This window comes from Mya arenaria, chromosome 2 (genome assembly GCF_026914265.1).
Source record: "Mya arenaria isolate MELC-2E11 chromosome 2, ASM2691426v1".
NCBI classification, from domain to species: domain Eukaryota; kingdom Metazoa; phylum Mollusca; class Bivalvia; order Myida; family Myidae; genus Mya; species Mya arenaria.
The window spans coordinates 10,749,850-10,770,290 of record NC_069123.1 but is presented as its reverse complement, the minus strand read 5'-3'; the positions used below and the strand labels follow the sequence as shown (position 1 = coordinate 10,770,290).

At 33.9% G+C, this 20,441-nt stretch overlaps 1 long non-coding RNA gene across 2 annotated transcripts; it reads left to right on the top strand.

Annotated features, from left to right (window-relative positions):
- The first annotated feature begins 4,654 nt into the window (after window positions 1-4,654).
- Window positions 4,655-18,459, top strand: LOC128245245 (uncharacterized). Of its 2 annotated transcripts, none has more exons than XR_008263119.1 (7): window positions 4,655-5,079; window positions 10,326-10,412; window positions 11,148-11,291; window positions 13,385-13,495; window positions 14,519-14,595; window positions 15,613-15,715; window positions 16,606-18,459. It is a non-coding gene; the product is annotated as an uncharacterized LOC128245245 (long non-coding RNA). The 2 variants fall into 2 exon arrangements; XR_008263120.1 differs by lacking the exon at window positions 4,655-5,079 and adding an exon at window positions 5,126-5,314.
- The last annotated feature ends 1,982 nt before the right edge of the window (window positions 18,460-20,441 follow it).

Below are 20,441 nucleotides of genomic sequence, written 5' to 3'. Positions count from 1 at the left end.
ATCAGTCCTTGACTTTATTTAAGTACATAGAAATAATTCCCTTGTTATAAATTATTCACCGGATTATTTCTGAAGTTATTCAGCCAATCCTAAAGGCTATTATTCAAGAATATTACAACATCTTATATTCTTCATAATGTTTAGATATAAGAAAGATTACGTGGGAAACTTAAGGAAAATACTCAAACTTAATGGATTACCAACATAAATGTGTTGACCACCTTACTGACTGACTCTGATAACTTCGATATCGCTGTCCTTGAGCGTCATCGATCTCAGTGGTACTTAAGAAAGGTCTGGAATATATCTCCTTGTTATCTGATCTAGACGAGTCTGCAGCCAACACGCTTCTCTTCACAGAAATTATCAAAGCAAAGGCACACCTAATATTAAACTCAATTTCTACTTTTTGGATTCTTAAAATATTAAACTCGTTTTAACCATAGCAAGGTATTATTCAGATGAACGTAATATTTTCGTTTAATTGTTCAAATTATGTCTTAAAACAATTGTATTTGCAGACTTTAGTGTCCACGCAACTCGTATTTCAAATTTGCGTTTGTGAAACAAATACAATGACGATTTTGTACGGCTTTAACAAAATGCAGGTTTATAATATTTTTCTCCAAAATCCATACTCCGTCATAGCAAAAATCATATAGACTAAATTTAGGAATGTCTTAATTTATTCAATTAAAGAAATACGAGATACCGAAGTAGAGCAATTTTACAATTGTACCTCAAAATAAACAACAAAATTTGCTCTCATGATTCAGAAAAAACATATTGAAGAGGTCAGGGATGATGTTTTTTTTGTTAGAAATCATTCATTCATTTTTTAAAAATATCAACAGAAATAATACCTTGAAGAGCATACCCTGTCAAATACTTCAATCTATGATTCGTATGAGGATCAATTGAAGGACAGTAGGAAGCCCAAAACAGGAAATATGACATAGGTTATACTCACATAAAAATTACATCAGGATTAAATCTTCCTTCTAATTCTCTGAATGTGTAGAAACAGGCTAGACTGTAATAAAAATAATGAATAATGTTGAAATTTTATTTTAAAATATTAAGTTACATTTTAAAGCAGTCTAGAAGACATATGATTTCATTCATAACAGCGTGATTGCCTTTACATACAGTAAACCACTTAAGTTGACAAACAAAGAAATATAACCAGTTTTAACTTGTATCAAATCAACAAATCTATCCTGAACCAAGAATCAACATTTGTTCTGAAGACCAGCGGCCATCTAAACGCCATGCGTTGTATCAATCTCTATATTTCTTTCTGATCATTCAATATGAGTGGAGTTTTGTGGAAACAGTGGCTGCATTATATCTTGTTCAAAGCGGTTTAGTGTTATTCATTCTTCACTCGAGCAGGCTTAATGCCGCTGTAACAAATATTATTACAGCAATAAATACTGCATTCAGGTCATGAAATACGTCAACGGTAAATGAATTGACCTCTTTTCTTTCAAAGAATGAGTTGTAATGCACTATAAGGTAGAACAAAAATATGATTTGATTACTGATTCAAAAGTTATTGATTGAAAGAAGAATTGAATATAAATCCAGTATGCCTTGGTTTTACAATTAATAACTTGTTCGTTAACAAGACGGGCAGACGACATTCCAAAATTAGAGAAGCGTGTGTTCAGTCCCGATTACTCGAAAAAAGATATATTTGTTTTATGTTTCCTTTAATTTCCGGAGACTTCAAGGACAAAACTACAGAGTTGCCTTCGGTCCTCTTTGTTAAGCTCGGTAATATGTTATTGTACAAAACTAGTTCATTATGGCATATCGTCTAAAATTGGAAATTAGATTGTTAGACGAAAGACCATATATTCCTAAATTAGGCAAAAAGCAACATATCAGGTATTGTATAACATTAAATAAATGTTTCCTGAAAAGGCTAGCACTATCTTCTATGTTGTTTTTTCCCTGAAAACATCTAAAAGAAGATATGCACTATGTAAGGAGTGTTCACAGATCTAAGTCCACAACCATATGCTTATTTAAATGGTCATTCCTCTCCCGGGTTATATTTGTATAGCAAGATGGCAAGGCGATGCCAGGAAACAGGATTAATCAACATTATATGATAGACTTGTATAATTGTATGCATATCAACATAATGTAGAAGGTTAATTTATCTAATAGAATGACGGTGTAAATTATGTCCTATAATAACAAGCCGGAAATAGGTTCATTAGAAACATAACATTGGCAAGTATATTCGGTCATAATAGTTATTTCTAAGCTAACAACAAATTCATTCACAAAATATAAACCCCAGCAGTCGTCTGCATACACCGACATCACCCTGTAAAACAGTGTGGTGTGAATGAGACCGTGACACTCATGACATGAACAAAATACAAGGTATTACACTACCTCAGAAAGTTAAAAATATGTCATACGCTATCGTTGCGTATTTTGAGAAAACCATATGACACTCTTTTAAAATATGTCATACACAAACCTCTTCTGAGAATATTAAAGATATGCCGTTTGACGCCGTTTCAGTTTCAACCAAACGTTTCCGTTGAAACTGACCATCTATGTGCGTACATAATAATTTATGTAAAAATCATGACAATGAAATTATAGTTCTATGTATACTATGCTTGGAAATTCAAGAGGGTTGATAAATCACTCAATAAAAATCAATCAATCTATCAATGAATCTTGTTTCGCTTTTTTCTTATGGAGTAACTTTTTTTAATGGCTGTCGTCGTTAAATCTGGACCCTCATAACACGATCAGAACGAATGAAGCAAAAACAAGATTTAGATTCGGTGTAATTAACCGTAGATGAATCAGAAACGGGCTATGAATGTTTAAGCAGAATAAGTCATTCCTGTGATAGGATTTCTTCATCACAAAAAAATGTACAAATGGGTTTAGCAACCGGCATCAGTTACATAGATATTCGCTGGAAAAGACTAAAGGATTTAACAATGCGTTTCATCGGTAAAAATACTTTTGTTTATTATTGCTGGAAAATAATCTAAGTGGAACATATTGTGCTTAAAATTTGCAAGCAAGTATCTCTGAAGAGAAATTGAGAATGGATGCAGAAGAATGATGTCGACTGGCCACGTGACCTCTGGCCGCCTGATCATTTTGACTGAAAACAGATTATGTAGGTCTTTTTCATCAACTCAACGCACTGATATTCAGTTTTATATTTCATTTGTCAATGCCCAAGTGAGATTTCTAATATGGACAAAACTTCTGGACGTCACGTTAGCAGATAAAATGTTATAGAAGGCTAAAATGGACTTGTCTGTGTACTTGTTAATTTTTCAGAACAAAGACATTTTATTGTTTGACATCACCCAAAGACATTGAAACATACTCTTGTCTCCTTTCGTGTTATTTTGACTCAATCTATAAGTAATAGTTTCACGTACAACCTTTCTTAAGATTAAGAATATATTTTGCAAAAAGCTAACTTGGATCATAATATTTCATCTCGAATCAAACTGTGAATTTAAGGTAGTTTCACAGGAATAACTGATACTTCGTAACACTATAATATTGAACCAGGATATATCGTACCATTCGGATGGTGATCTCTTGTCACATATACCTTATATAATCATACTGAATTACAGACTATTAATGAGTTTAAATAAAGAGAAAATTGTTACTTTATCATGTTAAAATCCTTACAGTACTTTTTATCTATTTAAAACTATGCAACAGAACGGATGAGATGTTCACTTTGTTATTTGACCATTGCTACAGATTCGACTAAACACGGATTCAATAAAAGAGTTGTTAACGGCCTTGAAAAAAGTATTCATCGAACAGAAGGCCATTCTAATTATAGAAGTTATCAAGCCGAATAAGTTCTCGAGCCGTTTAAACATTATCGTCTCAGACAGCCATTGCCATACAATACCACAAGTTCGCTTACAGTACTCAATGTACAAACTCGTACAATATTAAATCGGGACATACCTGCTATAACTACGAGGAACAATATGAATGTAACAAATGGTATTGGGCATTGGTTAAGTGCAATTCTATTTTTTAAAGAGACTGGACACGCCAGTTTTGAAGATAAATAGGTATGCTGCTTAATAAGGAAACGCTTAATAGGACATTGTATAGGCACAGGTTATTCAAACCAATCGACTATATGTATGACGTCGACATGTTATTATACAAGAATTAAAACCGCAATCCAACGGAAGCTGTTTAAATTATCGATATACGGTATTAATGAAATTATAATTTGAAATTCAATCAAATAGTATATTTTCCAAATGTTTATTATGAAATTTTGTAGAACGTTAAAGAGTTATTCCCAAAATGAGATATTCGTTACAATCCACTGTTACCAATCTATGGCATGTTAGGCTTGTTCCAAGGCGGTACCTAACAATTCTTGATAAACATACCAATTATTTATATATATATATATATATATATATATATATATATATATATATATATATATATATATATATATATATATATATCTACTACAGATATTAAGGTGACCATATATATATTAATCTAGGCATTATGGGGACCGCTGGATTAAGGCGACAAAAATTGGTCTCCTTAATATTTTCAGTCCAGATTTGTTGTATCAAATGTCAATAAAAATGGCCATTGACAGTAAGTTGATAAGCTTGAATGTTTATTTACGAGATCATTTCATTGTTTTAAATCTTATTATCTTTTAATATTAAAAAAAATATTCTTAAACTTTTGTGTGTGTATATTTGTGTATCCATAAAAATAGCTATTAAGGCGACCAGGGAAAAAATCATAATTTTGGTCAAAAATAGCTATATACTAAGCATTTTTTATTTGTTTTACTTTATTTAAAGCCTATTGTATATTATCCCGAAGTTTCATTCCATAAAAAACAGAAATAAGGAAATTCGATATTTCGTGTACCACCAGCATCCAAATTTTCAAGTATACAGAAATTTAACTTTCCGGAATATAACGGAAATTTTCCGGGTATCTCCGTGGTACCATCTCCGTGCAATTATGCAGTATGGCGTTCATCTCTTACGGAAAGAGAATGGTAACTTGGTAAGTGTTTAAAATACATATTCAACGTTTTTTTCGTTTATTTTTATGACTTTTGTACAGTAGTATAAATCGTCTACCCTTTGGATGAAAAGCAAATGATTTATCCGGATTTTGTTCATCCGAAACTAAATCACTAGTATCAACATCCGGTGTAATTTTTGCTTGTATTTTGGAGAAACTCGATAGATTTCTAGCAAACTTGGTTTACCACTACATCGTCGCTTATTATTATTTGGTATGTTCCAATCTAAAAAGGGATTTGCTCCCTTAACATCTCACATTTTAATAAATAAAAGACGAAATGATACAAATGCCTTACATTTTGTTTGTCAATGTCATGTCATTAGTCATTCTCATCACCTTTGAATACTATTACCTATTATAGCAGAACAGAACGAACACTATCACCAATTCGTATTGTGGCTTTTTGCATGTGTCTTAAATTCTCATATTTGATAATAAATGCAACAATAAAATATTTCCCTTATTCTGCCTAAGTTATGCACCAGTCAATTGTAACCATGGCCCCCAGGCAGGTCTTGTTTATACCAGGGATAGCAGGGGAAATGGGCCATGTTTTTACGTTCCAGGTGGACCGGCAGTGCTGAGTGAATGCGGTGTTATTGTTTTTGCGCTGAAAACAGGGAATGGGCCTAACCTAGGATGTCCCCAGGGGCATTTGACGGGGATCTGGTCATTTCGTAACCTTACCATTTCGTAACTGCTGAATCTTGGTTATTTCGTAACCATTTTGTTAGTCAATTCGTAATCGTCAAGAAATCAATTGCTCATATGGTAACCACCATTTAACAAGGTGATAAATAGTACACTTAGCACCTCGTTAAGTGTATTGTTCAACCTGGATGTATATGGCACAGCAACCAAGACACCAATTGGAAGACATTACTCAAATTCTCACTAGTAACAAGCCAATAATTTATGTTACTCAATAGTTATTAGATATATATATATCATGCTAAATTAGAAAGGATTTGTTATACTATCAAAATATGTTAATTATTTTCTTACATTTTGCTTACTTATAAACAATAATTTAAGACTGATCGCGATGTATTTTTGAGTAAAATTACGTTTACATAAATGATCATTCTTGACCTATTTCATTGACTATATTTGTTTGAATTGTTTAAAACGAACAAAATTTTGTTCTGTTCTTTTCTCAATTGATCCATATTCTGCATACTTTATATCCGAAACCGACAAAAAACAGCCTAAAATTATTAGTTATGGTACAGTGGAAACTCACTAAACCGGATCTCCACAAAACCGGAATCCTCGGGATACTGGAATTTTATCAGAGTCCCGGTTTTCCCCTACTATTTTCAATGTAAAAAAATCCCTACAAAACCGGAACCCCGGAATTCCGGATACCGGACAAAAAATTTAGAAAATTTGTTAGTTGTCAACGTAATTTTACCTTACAAAACCGGACGTTTTGTTCAAACATGTCAAAATAATTCTGTGTATTAGGAATTCGCGAATCACATGTCACTTTGTTTTGACAGCCGGTACGTCTTTAAATATTACACCTGTGATGTTATGTTAACATGATAATCGATAATGATGATTGCGCTGTGGATTGACTGTCACGCGATAATCAAACGATAATCAAACTTGTGAAAAGAAAATTGATTAAAACATTTATTTGTTTGTTGCAGAAAATAAAGAACTAGAAACGGTTTTTTAGTGATCATTTTGAAGGGTTGTTTTATCTAAAGACTTCTATGATTGAATCAAATTAGAGCGGTGCTTTAATTAAACTATCAAACATACTTAACAAGCATTAAATTACGAGAGTTGTTTTATTTCAAGACTTGGAAAAAAGATGGTTATAAAAACGCAGAAATGTTTAATTATGCTTATCACTTTTGCAAGTGCTTTAATCATGTCTCAACCTCCGTCTAAACATCTGAGAATTGAACTGTCCCTAGAGGACAAAAGCCTTTAAAGGTTAACTCAGTTAATATATTGAGTAAACTTACTCCGTACATCGAATCCCCACTGAACCGGAATCCTCACTAAACCGGAAATTTTGCCCAGTCCGGACCTTGTCCGGTTTAGTGAGTTTCCAATGTATTAATTTCCAATAACAAGATACAAAATTAAACATATGGGCACATTTTTAATACAATAAGCATATAAAAAGCGCATACTCTCATTCGGCAAACTCACTACATTTTACAATACTTCTATGCAATTTAAAAAAAATGAAATTCTAAAGTTATATGGTCTATATATTTAAAAAATATTGGCTTAAGGTCACAATTCCTCTCAATGGTAGAACATCTGTAACCGGGTATACAATGTATATAGCGGCACTTATACTGTCTCGCTATAGAGCTAGCTTTTATAGCGACGCGGTAGAGTGTCCGCCTGCAGAGCGAGAGGTCGTGGGTTCGAACCCTGACATGTGCACATTGCAATTTGTGCAGTCTGTTACACATCTATATTTCCTTCGCAACATAAAAAAATAGCTAGTGTGAATGTTTCTATTTGTCATAGTTTCAGAGTTTATTGGCAAATCGCACTACACTGTTAGGAATAAAGAAGGAATACAACTACTAGATTTAACTTTTTTTACAGTAAACTTTTTTTGTAAATTCAAATGGTATTAAATTAATTCCTCATAATTATAGGAGTCAACGGTTAAGATATGACCATTCGATTTCTTAACGGTTACGAATTGACTAACACAATGGTTACGAAATGACCAACAATGAGCGGTTACCAAATGACCATAATTCAATTGACAGGGCTTTTACCAGCTGTTTGTCTGTGCAGAGCGGGAATTTTACCTGGGATTGCCTGGACCGAAAGTCAAAGTCCCCGCTATTAGCAGGACCTTGGGGGCCCATGCTGCAATTGACTGTTGCATTATTTGGATTTTTTCTTAACTTTACGACACGCCCCCCTACAGTATTTTATAGTCAAGTTTAGTAACATTTATTTACAGAAATTGGATAACTTAACAAGTAAAGTAAACTGTACTGAGCTTTTGAACAAACCTACATACTTATATATCAAAATTGATATTTTAGGGTCTACACTGAATAAAGCCAAAATGTTTTGATTTGCTAAATTCGAACAGTATTTAGTCTATCCACACAAAATTTACAAGATCATCAGATAACAAATTTTCTAAAAATTCTCTGTTTGCCAAATAGGGAAGACAGGTTAAAGTGGGGTTAAAAGGTTGCTATCTGTGACCAAAAAAATACTGTTCAAATTTGTGAGTATTCATTTATCTTTCGTTCAGTAAAGAGCATGCAATGGCATAGTGGTTGGATTAGATAATCTGACAGCGGTGCTGGACGTCAGGAGTTCAAATATTGTTGTGAGTTCAATGTACCAAAAGAATACCTTTGGAATACACAATTATCTATAAAAATGGCAGAGCAAATTGCCCATATTGTAGTAATGTCTTAGATCCAGCTTGGGCCTAAAAAAAATACATTTGGTTCGGGTTACCCGACCCTACCTACGGAATAGGCGCCGACCCTACTGTTTATATAGTCAGTTTGAAAAAAAAATATGAAAAACTAAAAAAAAAATAATATTTTTTTTATTTTTTTTTTGCTTTTCAATATGTAGTTTAAATAAATAAATTGCTTATATAGAAGATAACTTTAACACCATTCTCCAATGATGAAAATGACATTCTTATATAAAGCCTAATAAAAAAAAAACCTACCTATTTTTGAGAATGATGTAACCCTAACCAAACAATTTTTTTTTTAGGCCTTGGATAACTTGGACACAGTAAGCGGTTCACACTAAGGGAAATTCTGAGATAAAACAGCGCTTATGAACTTGAACATTACATTTTTCATTGAGACAAAGAAAAAACATTATTGCTGATCTTCTAAAAACAAATCTTGGATTTAAACTAATCACCAACAAAAATATATGCATTTTAATCACACAATGTAAACAACTGCGCCACAGATCTTATCTGTATGTTTAGGGTTTTTAAAATTTAGCAGTTAAATATAGATTAGCATTCTGGTAGGTCTGGTTGGTCTGTTGCTTTAGATGCTAAGTAAACATAATGTCAGTGATTTCATCACTATTTCTATTAAAATATCAGTTTTTTTCTTCAGAGCTTCTCACATTTGCACCTTTTTTTACCATTTGAATCATAAAAAGATAACAAACAAACACGGATGGAACATTTGAAAATACAATTCAGTTGGTTTTATTTTCATGCTCATTTTTGCTTGAAATTATTCTGCTTGAATGTGATTTTTGTTGCTTAAATTTGAACTTAACTCTTTGTGAATATTTAAGGAATGTAAGGGGTCAGATTTCAGATTGCTCATTATTTCTGGAACACTAAATACTTTATTTGATTGTGTACACTGCACTTTCTTGTTAAGCATTCATCCAAATCTTTTGGGTAAATATTGGCAGAAAAACTGCTTTTAGATTTATACTGGTCATCAAAACCGGCACTGACAAAACATAAGATGTGTTTAATTAATGTGCGGGAAAGAGGTTTAAAGGTGTCCGCCCACAACGAAAATAATGCTTGCGGATCACAGTACCCCTTCAAGTAGTTCTTGAAAAAAATGATTCTCTCAGGTAGCGTTTGATTATGTGTACATTGGATCCTTGTATGTATTTTCAAGTGTACACATGATTTATATAAGGTTTGTACAATTTTAGTTTTATTTAAATTTTAAAATTTTGACATTTTTTTAAAGATTTGCCTGCCCCTGTCTAAACACTTAAATTCTTGGTCTTTGGACTATTGTCTGCAACTTCAAAACACACTTTTTGGAACAGGACACATTTTTCTTATATTTTATCCAGTTTGACTGCAATATAAGTTGTATTTATCAATCAAGTTAAAAATGACATTTATATTTCCATAATTACCTGGTAGTTTTTGTTAATTTGTTTTAATTCATGGATAGGTTTATTGTGAGTGTCATGGAAAGCTGGAACTTTTCAGTACACAACATGCAAACTGAGAATGAACTGTGTGTGCCGGCTTTGTGAACAAAAACGCAAGGCGGCTATGGTAAGTTGCATCAGGATATCCTTGGGACCCCCCCCCCCCTGGACACGCAATACAATTCGTGTTTCGCTGATCTGTTGGCTGGGATCAGATCATCCATTTGGGGATTTAGATATGTTACCCCAGCCAACAGGCTGCATATTTAATTTTGCTCAATACTAAGCTTTGTTTAAGTGCGAACATCAACATGTTTATCTAATTGCAGTTGCTGCTTGGGACAATAAAGTTAAGTCAGCAACCGTCTACCAGACTGCAAGATTCAGCTCTTCCAAAGGATGTCGTACCTTTCCAGGTGGGTGTGCATTGATTGATTGATTGATTGATTGTGAGTTTGTGTAAATGAATAACTGTGAAACCATAACCAAATGTTGGGCTGTAAAGGTGTGTATGTGCATGCTTCACATATTCTCCGTCCTTTTGGCATACTGGACCGTCATCAGACACTCTGCCATGAATGTTAGAGAGTTTAAAGCTATTTCTTATTTTCCTGTGTAACTATATTGATGTTAGATTAAATTTACACCGCCGTGTTACTGAGTAACAATTTGAAATTGGGCCAAAATCATCAAGCTAGAGCTTTGCATAATCTTTTTCAAACTTCTGCGAGATTTCTGCCCTTGACAATATTTGCTCGCAGCCCCCCTTAAAGTTGCACTTCGTTCAGTATTTGAAAGCTAACGGATACACTTTTTTGTTAATTTGAGATCTTAATGTGGCTACTTCTAAGTAAATAGATGCTCAAAGTAACTAGATGCTCTGGGTGTTCACTGGGCGACAAAGGCTACCCAGTATTGGTTGTTTCTTTTTTCTGAAAAGATGTTTCTAGTGAATTGCCCAGTTGCAGTGGTTTTGACACCACAGAACCATCATAGCTCCATGACAGATATATATGTTTTCGTCATTGATGTCAGTACTGCTGTATTGGAGGCCTCACAATTTCTGTGTGGAAATGTCATCTGATACACTCATAACGGCGTATTTCTAGCATAGCTTTCATAAGTGCATGGCCATTCTCTGTCATTTTCAGATACACTGTGTTTTGTGTGGATAAGAAATGCAGAGTGGTACCACCAATCACCTAAGCCACCATTCCCCTAACAGACAATAGGCTCATTGGGACAGTTCCTGCAAAATACAGAAAAGCTCTCAATTGTAGCCCTACGAACTTCAGGTAAGCGATAAATCTGGACTTCAAGATATCTCTGTACTCAATGTAAGTTTATACTTTATTTGAACAAAACATAGGGCCGAATTCAGAACAATCACTCTCACTCACACTCAATGAGTTAATCCTCTGTAATCACATTACGGTCGAGATATTTTCGAGTGAAAGGTATATCCGTATTCACAGGTGTGAGTGAGACTCAAGTGTTTTGCGTGAGTGGGACATTTGTGAGTGCTCGGCTAGGCCACTTGAACCGCCCTCGAGGATTGGTTGTGAATAGGAATTGAATGAGTGTATGTGAAAAAAGTACATGGCAAGTAGAAAAGATGAAATATATCAAATATTTGGAACAAATAAGGGACATGCTCGTTCCCAGACAATATTTAAGAGACCGGGATAATCCACTGAAGTACATGTTCATTCAATAACGTGGCCATCTATAAACAAAACAAATTCAAAAGGATGCGCCTATCATATATTTGTTTTGTTTCGCAATGATCTTGAACCCCCAGCAATGTTGATGTTTGCAATTCATCAATGGCTGCAAAGACAGGCAGCTAAAGGTACGTGAAGTTAGCATCCTAGCGGCATGAAGTTAGCGGCCTAGCGGCGTGAGTATGGCGGACTAGCGGCCTAAATTTGTTATCTATTTCAAGGTTCAATGGTTTAAATGGAAAATAAGATAAATCAATGTTTTTAGTCGTACATTAGCGGGCTTAAATTGTTTTCTACTTCAGAGCATTTTTATATGAGTTTTCTTCTAAAACAATGCTAAAATAATTGTTTTCCTATGCAAAATACATCACGCTTGAGCGGTCTTGCGGCGTGAACTTGGCGGCCTGGTGGCCTAGCGGCCTAAAAATCCCCAAAACTCAATCCAGCAGCCCATGAAAAGGTGGTAATGCTGATATTCGCTAAAGGATGTTAATTTATGAAAAGGACATTTAATTTATCATTGTTTTAGAAAAGAACGCATATAAAATGCTTTGGAATAGGAAACAATTTTAGGCCGCTAGTCACATGAGTCGGCTAGGCCGCCAGGCCGCTAACTTGACGCCGCTAGGCCATTTTATAGCGTGGTAAGGGAATTGATATGTATTTTCCAGCCTACATTCAGCTGGATTATTATTACTATTATTATTATTATTATCATTTTCATCATCAGCAGCAGCAGCAGCACCAGCAGCAGCACCACCAACACCAACACCACCATATCATCATCAACATCATCATTATTATTATTATTATTATTATTATTATTATCGTCATCTTCATCCATTTTCCCCTACATTTCTTGAGTTGTTTTCACTCCGAGGTGTTATTTCCCCACAAGAAGTAGATTCATTCGCTAATTCTATCCATCTGCTATTTTTTCAACTTCCATATATTATTTTCAAACGCCCAAGACCGCTTTATGTAGAATACATAAGCAAGATTATATATGAATACATATTTAAATTACGTGATACAATGGAAAACGGCTATATATTTAAAACAGCAACAACAACGACAACAAAAAACATGCATTTAAACGTATTTTGCAACAGTTATTTACAACAAAGTTTATTTTTATTAACAAATTGTTTTAAAATGTAAATTTCAGTTTCAGAATAACACTTATTATCATTTGTTTGTTGCCATAACTAACAATAAGGTACTCAAATCTCAAATAAACATATGTTTACAATGTATAATGTAAACATCACCATAGTCAAACAGATAATCCGATATGATCATGTTAACATACGTGTATAATTATATACTGTATTGCTCGCTTGATGAAGTGGAGTGTTAGGGAGGCGTGTGAATACGAACAGATCACTTGAGTGTCACTCCCCATATTCCACTCAAGTGATCATTTGAGTGTCCCTTACGGGAATGTGGTTGGAGTGTGAGTGAGAGTGGATGTTCTGAATTCGGCCCTTACAATTTCAGCATCAAAATCCAGGTTTAGATCCCAAACCGAACTTTGTCTCCTTCATTAAACTTAATTTCAGATGTACTATAAGCCACATACATGTTCACTACTTATGACGGATATGAACTTTTGCAAATTGATTATGAATGCGTTTTCCCAGATTTACACCCTCCTCTTGCAGATACTGCTGATGGTGAAGCTTGGGTGCACCGGGCCGGTTTTCCAGCCGTGTGGAATCAACATCTCCAGCTGAACTGGGGCCGGGAATTATATAAGACTCCTTAGCAGCATGGTGAGCTTTTGCGTATTTATTTCCAGGCTCATATACCCGGCCAGACTTCTGCGTTTAAGCTTTCCTGTCGTCATTTTTTTAAATAATGTATCTCAAGTCTTTCAATGAAATCACAACTGTGACACCTTTGGAGACTAGATTTAAATTAAGGAACCATTATGTGTAGAAAGCCTTTTGGGTGATTTAAAATCAAATTAGTAAACAGGATTCTCATGGTTCATGGTTTATAATTGGCCTTGTGGACCTTTCATTCTTTACTTTGGTAACAGCCGCTTAAGTATGTAAGAAGGGGTGGGGGGTACAGATGTGATAGTAAACAGTGTTTAATAAGGTATATTTGTTTTTATTTTATCACCATTTTGAAGGTAATGATTTTGTTAAATCAGGGATAAGTAACAAGTTTAACACAAACACTGTAACATGTTCTTTATTTCAAATAAATCTATAAATTATCTCTGGAGAATTTAGTCTGATCTCCATTTCTCAGAAAATGTAGCTGTCTAAGTGCCTATTCCATCAATGAGTATCACTGTCTTTAAATTGCTGTTGCGGTACAGTTTAAATAGCAAAAGTTTTATGGCCCTGCTTGTTTGCAACTCCTCATTCATTTTTGTACAGCGAGAAAAGTAAGGGAATTCTAGAGATTAACTAGAATTATGGATTGTTTTTCTTGAGTTACACAGTACATATGATAAGGAGGAATAAGTGTGTACACAACTCCTCATTTTATTCCTGTTTATTATTTATATATGTAACATAGATGTGTACAAGACTTAGAAACATGACATAAAAGAGCTCACTTTGATAAATTTTCTCAAAAAAAGATATCTTTACTGTTAAAGTAAGAACTTTTACTGCATAGTAAGTAATGTCTTCTGCTCATCTTTATGACATCATTACATGGAATGGAAACTTCCCAAGATACATTTCCACATGGCGCAGCTCATTTTTATATATTGCTGATGGATTGTTTAGAAAGGAACAGTTTTAATTGGACAAAATGTTTTAATCGCCATTTTACAGAGTGCCAGCCAGTCATTGCTGTTCTTGCATTGCTGAGGAGGACAGTCCTGCCAACATAACAGTTTGTTCAATAACAGGTAAAAACTGGTCTCACTTTACATTTTCAACCACTGCCAGATAATATAATCTTATATAATGATAACTCCTTCTTCACAACTGGTGTTAAATATATAATGATTAAACTAACAATAAAATGGAAATTATGCTCTTTAAACTCAGAACCATTATTGACTGTCAGATGCTACTGGTAAATGAACTGGTCTTGATGTCCTTTTCTTGAGATAATAACTATTTGCATATTACCCCAGTACTATTATTGTACATTCAATAGAAAATCGTCTTGTTTGTATCGTTAAATGGCTTTATAATGTTCCCCACTTCCTGATTCTTGAAAATTACGTGAACAAATGACAATCCTACTACCATTTAAAGTTTGATTAAATTCGGACAAATGTGTTTGTTTTAATTTGCCTTCTGCTTAAAGTAAGGGTATATATACTGGGCAAGAAGTGCTGAATTTCATCGTGAATGACAGTGATTATCCATAGTTTGAATTTGGTTCAGACATGTTTGACGGGAATTCAAAGACATTTTTTTGTCATCATTTTCGCATACATTGGTTCATTCCAAGATAAAAAATATAACCTTTTTCAAAATGTTCAATCTGTGAGAGTGAAGCTTTAATAGACCTTTAAAGACTTGTCGATGTGAAACTAAACTCTCAATCAAACTTTGGTAAAAGATCAAATGCGGGGCTCCGGTTGCGGCATAGACTGTGTTAATTTATATTTAATATGATGAAGAGCTAGTTAAGTTATCTTTGTTAAAAGTCTTCATTTGAAGCAAAATATGTTTCAATACCCTTTATGAATTTTCTTCACTGGATATTGATTCATAAAAAACATTGCTCCAGGGTGCGGAGCTATTTTTTGCTATATGTCTATATGGAAAAATCTCCTCAGAAGTCAACTTTGTTCCCCAATGTGCAAGGCACAATCGGTGAAAATAATTTCAATAAAAGTCACTGATTATTACAATAAAAGTCACTGTTTATTATTATTGTTATTATTATTAATAAACTTTTACTATTTCAGGAGACAAACAGAAACACAGAGGTGCTATACATTCTGATGGAAAAACAAAAGCATCTCCCATCATTTTGGCGTGGCTCAGATCAAGAGGAGAATTTTAAGAAAGGTAATAACTGAGCAACTAAGAACATGCAAGTTGCACTGGTTAGAGTGTAAGACCCATCTCCCTTCATAAGAATTGATAATCATCACTGTATTGAATCAAGAAATTGAAACGTAAGTGCCTTGTCTTTTGCAGTGTTTTTGAAATATAATATAATTTTAAAAAAACTAAATTATTATTTAATATGATTGTGAATGTGTGATGTTTTCTTCTGATCATTCACTCTCAAAAACCAGATACTAAAAACATATTCGTAGATTTTTTTGTTTTACTTGTAAATATAGTTTTAAGGTTGTATTTTAGGCAAAGCCTTTTATTCTGCTCAATACAAACTTAAATATTGTAAGAGTTATGGCCCTTTGTAATTTTTAAACAAATACATTTTTTTCATGTTTTTGTAAGCCCATTATAAAGGGACTTTTAATATTTTCACCAGCGCATTATAAAGTCAGACCAAAAGTGTTCAGTAAGTGTCCAAACAATAACTAAGTTAGAATCCTTTCTCAAATCAAGTGAGCGATATAGGGCCACCTCTGTGTTTGTCTGACTAAAAAACAATAATCAATCTTTGAGTTAAATTGACAAATATTGTTGTAGAATGTTTTGTGAAGACATACAATTGGATTACTTTTGTGTCAATAGGATTAAAGTTTCTGCACATAAAAATTATTTAGAATTGCATTTTGGTCAGTCGGTTCACGTTCAATATTACTTGCAGTATAAGCGGAAGCAGTGACTTAAAATTAATTACCAAACAGTTTCTGCTCAATTGCTTTGAGTTAACATACGAGTTATGAAACTTGGAATACTAGTTCTTGGTGGCATAAATGAAAGACCTTGTTTTGTCACATTGACTTGTAATCAAGCACTAACTTCCTCTAAATTCTCTTCAGGTGATGGTTGGGCACACACAAGAAGACATAGATCACAGGTGTCTAGCCATATGAGTAGATAGGAGTGTCACACTCTGCCAAACTTACTTCATCAGACGAGCAGAAAGCTTCTCAAGATCCCGCACTGCACACTAAGACATAGTCTTTGACTACAACAAGGTGATGAAAGTACAGAGAGGTCCAATTGAAATCAATTCTGTGCTGCTGTCATTTCTTCATTCTGGAAGTCGATGGACATGATTTATCATGGCATCAAGTGTGCAGTTTGCCGACTATCAGCAGTCTTGTTCACCAGCTGTGCAACTTGAGCTGGTAGCTTTATTGCTTGAAGTCACTGCATAAGAGGGGAAAGGTGCAGGCTCATCAAAAAGTCTCAAAAGTTGAAACTAGGAAAAATATTTTATCAAGAGAGTGAATCTATTTTGAAAACAATCGTTACAATGATTTGGTTTCCTTTGAAACTTGATACATACTATGAATTGAGATTCTTAAATAAAAAACCGCTATTCAAATATCAGGAAACTGCCTTTTTCATGCTAAAGGGTAAATGATGTCGCCATTTCCTGTATGTATTTAAATAAGATATGTCTCCACAATTAATATTTTTAGGGAATTTTTCTCAACCTAATGAATAAGATTAAATTGTACAGCGTTATATGAGCTTAATATGTGTTTTCTCATTCTTTAAAATTGGTGAAAAATTGTCAGAAGATAATTAGACCAGTATCCATTACTGCAATCATACAATCAAATATACAGGGACATATAATATAATTAAACCCTGTTTAGGGGCACGAGGCAAACAGAGTTACTTTCAAACGTTAAAGCTGCACTCTCACACTTTGGATGTTTTGACAACCTTTTTCATTTTATGTCTTGGATTGGAACCATCCAATTTTTGCGAAAAATTAAATCCCAGATTTTTCTATTTAAGTTAAAACATTGATGTTTTTTATGCACTTTTCTTAAACCGTTAGTAACATTAATTTTCGAACGGAAATATGAAATCTGCGATCTGATCTTTTGTCAGCAATCTATTATCATTGGTTTGCAGATAATTACGCAAAAACTTGCTCATTCGAAGACAAAAAAAGTTGTGGAAACGGTATATCTGTGAGAGTGCAGCTCTAAATGTTTAATTGCTTGATTTTACTACTGTATTAGAAATTACAGGGATTGGGGTATATTTTTAGTGTTTTTATTGCTTGTTTTTGATTCATACAGTCATACTTTATTCTTCAGGGCACAACTTACAAATAAACAAAACTGGAAAATGGTCATATCAATATTACAGATTGTCAGTTTAGACACAAAATTGTCTCAAAATCAGCTGATTTGGTTATCATTCCTGTAATTCAGTGATATTAGATAATTCACAATAGAACCAATCAAAAATGTTTGGTAAAACTGCCGAAAAGTTCATTTACATTAAATTGTTCGTAATGCTTTTAGTCATTGTTCGTAATGCTTTTAGTCATAAAACATCATTTTTTTTAACATAAATATGATGAACTGCAATCTGATCTTTTTTCAGCAGTCTTATATCACTTAAAATTGGGTCTAGACATTTCTGCAAAAAATACTCCATTTATTGACTAACAATAAAAGAGTACCGGTAGTCAAAACGATCAATCGGTGAGATTGCAGCTTTAAATACACCTTTTAAGACCGCTGTAAAATTCCAATGGTTTGCCTAAATCTTTAAAACTAGCATACTGTTTAATTGACAACCATACTTATTGTTTAAAAGTGTCATGATATCTTTGTACAATGTTTTTATATAATTCATTAAAGAAGTCAAAACAAATTTGTTTATCTTGTAATTTGTTATCTATTATTTAAATGACTCAGACAAAAATGGGAACGTCAGTGCTAGTTCTTTTACTAATAACATCCCATGAAGTTTCTATTGGTGTAGCAGCAAGGAGGTGTTACATTAAGGATGCATCATTTAAAAAAAATTATATATTCATATGCACATCATACAGGCGTGTAGCCGCCTATACGTGAATACGCGGCTGAATCCACATGATTCTGACAAAAAAATCAACCAAAGTTGCAGTATGCGAACTTGACTACATGAATCTAAAACTGGTTATTTTCCAGTACTAAATAATGCACATCGGAACGCCCAGAATGCACTAGATTGCACCATGGTTTTCAAAATTTTCTGAGGGGGCACGCCCCTGAACCCCCCAGCACATTTATGAATTCACATGAAAAGAGGGGTAGCTACGCCCCTGACATAATTGAAACCACAGTGTGGCTATACAACGCCTGTATATTTATCATACGCAGTGATCTCCCATGGAAATGCAATCGTCAAAGAATCTGAAGGGGCTGTTTATATGGACTAGATTTGAAATGCACCAAGTGTTTAAAAAAGTTGATTTCAGTCACGAAGAGAATCAACCATACCCCACACTTGTTGGCGTAAGATGAAATATCCACTTTCCGCGAGAAAAAAAGTACATTGAAAATGTTCATTTGATTCAATTGACTTTATCTTTTTATAAATATGTTGCAATACATAAAATACGTTATTTGTTATAATTGTTTACCCATGTTGAATTTTATTTGGCAAATTTATAAGAGATTTAAATATTAAGAAACTCAGCCGCTAAAGAGGATATGATTATGACATACTTTTTTTAAATCTTTCGAACATGAGTTTTTGAGTGAATATAAGCGAAGCGTTAAGTGTTTGGAAAATGCATCTTTTACTTGGATTTTATAGATTGTTATTACGAAATAAAGTATGGCGAATCAAACGAAGTGTTAAAGCCAAGCTATTGATGGCTGAAACCCTTCAATAAATATTGATATGTGCTAAAATATAGTCTTTGAAGTCCAAAATTTTGAAATGCGTTACTAACCCGATTCAACAAAAGGCTGTTGCACAATCAGTTGATTGACATAATCACGTGATAAACCAATAACTTCCATTAAGGTTAAAATATTCAACACCTTAGTATGAGTCCCTGTGGGCGAGTGGATAAGCGATCCGTTTTTTATTCTATGTGTTATCTGCACACCCATGTGCTTGCTCCCAACTTGAACAAGATTATTTTTTAATACTTGAATCGGTTTTTTAAAAATGCAATTGAAGTATAAAAGAAAATCAACCTGGTTACTATTATTTCTGCAATTTCAGTACCAAGGAGTAAAATAAATATACATGTAAGTGTTTTCAGATGCATTACGAGGAATGATGAAAATATGTTTGGTGCCAAAACATGAGAGAGTCTCTTTAAACGGAAAAGTTTTGGCAGTTACTCAGTCAGTCAGATGATGATAAATATAATGCATAGCATCATTGCTCTGGAGTACGAGAACGTTGTATACAGAGTATTTTTTTACTGAACATGCGTCTGTTTATGTTGATGTCATAAAAGGTTTAAACTGTTTAAAGGAACTATAACATTATGAAACAACAAATCTGATTACAGATATCAGTGGCAGATCCAGGAATTGACTTAAGAAGGGGTACGTGAAACTCATGGGCTTAATCTTTCCACATCCGCCCCTCCCTCAGAACAGAAATTGAATGGCTTAAAATGTTGGACCGGGGTGGGGGTTAGACTCCCCTAATTTATAGTCCGAAATAGTGCATTTTTATCTTAATATTGTATTTTTTCCCGATATTGACTGAGAACGTATTATAAACGGACGATTCAAAGGGATGGGGGACGGCGCGCGCGCTGGGACCGACCCCCCCCCCCCCTGAATCTGCAATTGAGTACATGCATAAAAACCGTCTCCGTAGCCTATTGGTTAAGGCGTTCTATACCCATCATTCAACTGACTTAATACTTCACACAATTGTTCAGGACCAT